Genomic DNA, 4,223 nt, shown 5'->3' on the forward strand with positions numbered 1-4,223 from the left:
TTTTAAACCTACAAACAATGTTTTTAAAAATCAACTTTCAAGCACAGCCCAAGGTGGAGCTTTCACCCACAGGGCCTTGCATGTGTGCACAGTGACACTTTCCATCCCTTTATACTGCAAGAAAGACCTGAAGCTACCCCAACCTCCCACGCTGAGCACGAGCCAGCCCCACAGCACAGCTCCAGACAGTGAGGGACCCAGAGACTTCATCTTCCTCAACGTATCCCCAACTCTTGCAGCTCAGCAGCACAGGTTATTTATGGCATAAAAAAGGGGAAGATGAGGCTACCTGAGCTAATTGGCTCGGGGGTGGGGGTTAATATCCAAGGATTAACTGCAGTTAAAATCCAAGAAATATATGTGCTGGTGGTTTTAATAGGCTATAGGCTTCACACCAAGGCTTGTTGAGCAACTCCTGGCTGTGGTGTGAGCTGAGCTCATATGGAAAGCGGCACTGATCGAAGGCAGCTCAGAGTTACGGGAGAACAAATTCTTGGAAGTGTGTTTGGAGAGCTGTCCTCGTTGGGGATGTTAATGGGAAGCAAAGAGAGAAGCAGCCGTGAGCGTGTGTTGGTGTGCTCCTCCGAAAGACGTGGCAGCATCCCGAGGAAGATGTGGTGGAAGTAAAACAGGGATTTGCTGCCTGGATTAATGCTGGTGGTGGAAATTTAAAGAAACAGGCATAAAGCAAATGGTCAGAGTGACTTTTGCAGATGAGAGATGCCTGTGTTAACATTAATGCAATAGTTTAGCTACTCCAACGAGCAAAAAGGACTAAGTAACCCAATGCAAAAGGGTTACATTCAGATGGCCAAACTGCTCTGCTGTCACATATGCAGCTAAAATATGCTATCAGACAAGATCACGATCTTCAGTCTCAGAAAAATCAAAGCATTTACAGACCTAATCCTTTCAAACCTTCCTGCCATACAGCAGGAGGATTTCTGTTCTCTTGTTCCCTTTGGGGAAGTAAGTCTCACGGTGCTGACAGACAAAACAGTGCTTATCTTTTTCCAAATATTTATATTCAGCCTACAAGAGAGGCATATCTCTGCTGTAACAAGGCAGCAGGCACTGAAGTGATGGAAAAGCAGCTGCAAAGAACCGTCTTCCCCAGGTACATGCTGCAAGCACCCATACTGGCATGGCACGGCACAAGGATGGGGCAGGGACACGGGCTCAGGGGCAGAAATCTGCTATTTTGACCCCACTCCCTGAACAGAGTTTTCTCTTAACAGGTTATGTTGATAGATGCAGGTGTATAAAAATCTGAATTGAGCCTGTGCTGTGATCTCCAGGCTTCCCCAAGGAGGCTCTGAAGTTAATCTTGCAGTTGCTCAGTCGCTTTTCCACCTCACAGAAGCAAGGTGTAAGGCAGCGTGTGTCACACGTATGCATTTCCACAGCTGCAGCAGGTTTCCAGTTTGTCCCTGACTCTAATGGACACAGAGTAATCTCCACAAGCTGACAGTTTCACAGCCAGGAATTCCTGGGTGGGATGGAGATCCGGCACACCAGGTACCCGTTACAGGCGTCCCACGTGTCCTTCCTCCCTGTCACCCCCTCAACACAGCCTGACCCCCAACCACGCTGCTGCAGGGTTTGCACACTCTGAACTGATCTCCTTGCTACTTCATGGGGAGGTTTTAAGAGGGTAAGGTGAACAGAAGACTTTACAAATTCAATCTTTAGCTTACACTGCGTGTATGGAAAGAAACCTGCTCCCCCAAATTACTTCAAACCCTGAGCTGACCCTGCCTCAACCTCACAGCACTGAGAAACACTGGGAGCACACCTCTGCCATAAACTGGGCTCCACTGGTGTGCTATTTCACATCAAAGGAAGGTTAAAAGAACCATCCTGCCTTCAAGCAGCCACTAAGCTTGATCTCAAGCTGAACTCAGCCTGTTAGGAAGGTTGCCCAGTGTCCCACCCACTATTCTCACCCAGTGTTATTGTATCATTAATTACTGGGTGTTTTCATACCTGTTAAATAGCAATTTTTATTTGAGGAGGAATGTTAAGCTTACCTTAATGGGAAGGGTCGATAGGAGCCCAGAGCTTGCCCGTTGCAGTGTGCCTGTACCAGCAGAGATGCTGAGCCTCCCTGGGCTGGGCTTGCCTGTTGTCCCAGCAGCTCTCAGCGCTCCTGAGTCCACACACACTTTTTTTTTTTCACTGGGGCACTCCTGCCAAGAGGCATTCCTCACGCCATCCCTTCACTTCTCCCCAGCTTCCTCCTCCCTTCCTCCTTGGCAGACCTTCGGCTTTATTTACGTTACTAGAAGCAAGCGGAGCACATTGCTGTTGAGTCGCTCGAGCAGATTCTCTGAAACTCAGGAAATTCTTGAGTCTTGGCCAAGAGAAGAAAAAAATGAGCACAACAAGAAGCCACACAAGAATCCTTTCTCTGGCGAACTCCGTTACGTTTCTCAGTGCAAGGAGAGAGGCTGAAGTCAACAGAAATATCCCAGGGGGAGCAGATGGTGCCTCTCGCTCACCTCTCAACCCCAAAGGTTGTGTTTGTGAACTGTCTCGGTGCCACTATCAACTGGCTGCCTCCTGGACCAGCTCTTTGGATTACAAAACGCACTGTAAACATTCAGATAAACTCCCCTTGGCTAACTTTGTGTTTCTAAAGGGAATTGATTTCATTCTGTCCCCAGGCTGAGAGCGTGGCGGTCCCGTCACCCACTGCAGCAAGGATGAGGAACTGATGGGGAGAAGCAACCAGCTGCAGCAGAGGCTGGGCTTGCAAACACAGAGGAGCTGGATCTGCTTCCCTTTGCTCTGCCTAGCAGGAAAAACCCACCCCTAATATTTAAATAGATTTCCAATGGTTTAGGGCTATGCAGGCTCCAGAGGTGTGATATGCCAGAATCACACAGAATGAAGTTAAGACCTGCCCCCAGGACATCTCTTAGGTGTATAAACCTTCCCCTCCCCTTTCAGCCTTCCCTTGCAAAGGAGAAAAAAAACAACCCACCAACTTAAGCAGTGGCTATGCCAGGTCACAGCCTGAAAATTTCAAGTAAAGACACCTCCATGCCCACCTCCTTCAGAGAGGCACTGATGTTTGGAGATTCATATGGAAAGCAGCTCTCTGGGCATCTGGGGTGGCTGCTTTGGGGCTTTTCCTGGCAGCAGCAGCCCATGACTGAGCCATGTCAGTCATCTGTTGGTACCTGCCTGCCTGCATCCCCACCTGCACTGCCAACACACACACCTGGGGCTCTATGATCCCCCTGGACCATCTGTGCCTGCATTGCCTGTACCATCCCTGCATCATCCATACCTGTATCACCAGCATCATCCCGACGAACCAAGGGAGCTCATGGTGTGGGTGAGGGTCTTGCTGCTGTGTCGACCGATGGGATGGTACTGCCACTGTCCTCCAGTGGGTCCCCAGACCAGCCTTTCCACAGGCTGGAAGTGCTGGGGAACACGCTGAAAGGGCACCAGGGGAAACCCCTGGCTGTGTGAATGTAGGGACTTTCTATTTTATTTATTTATTTTAAAAACATTATTATTTAAAGCTGGCCTTGGCAGGCAGATGTCCAAGAAGTGATGCTGATCTGCTCAGACAGGGTCAGGGTGCTAGGCCCCATCTCCCCACCAGTGCCCCCATCCCTCCCAAGGACCCACAGAGGATGGATGCTATCCAGGAGCCCACCCATCTTCATAACCACCAAGTGAAGCCAGCCATGCATGCTGCTGTCCTGCTCCAGCTTTACTTTGGGTCAAAACACATCTTATTTTGACTCCAGGTTACTATTTTGTGAAAGATATAAGAGCCGCCAGTTTTCCTTTAACTTTTCCAGGGACTGCCAAGTCCTTTCCTCTCTTTGCATCCCCAGTGGTAGGGACCAGAGGTAGGCCAAGGTGGGTGAGCTGGAATACAGAACAGCTGCAGATTTTTGGGTCCAAGCACCCCACCTGCACCCCTTCACCAGAAAGCACAATGCTTGTGGCACCAGCTGGAAGAATGCTTCTTGGGACTGAGCAAGCCAAAGCTCTGGTGTCCTCCTGCCATGGATGAATGAGGGCTTCAGAGCCTCCTCTGAGTCTGCATGTGGTCCTCTCCAACAACTGACCCACCCACCCCACCCCCCGCCCAGCACTGCTGTGCTGCCTGCCTTGCTGCTGGGAGCAGTAATTCATCCCAGCAGGGTTATTCCTTAGCACAGCGAATCGTGGCGAGTCGGTCTGAGAAGGGATATGGA

This window comes from Gallinula chloropus, assembly GCF_964237585.1.
Source record: "Gallinula chloropus genome assembly, chromosome: 20".
In the NCBI taxonomy this organism is placed as follows: domain Eukaryota; kingdom Metazoa; phylum Chordata; class Aves; order Gruiformes; family Rallidae; genus Gallinula; species Gallinula chloropus.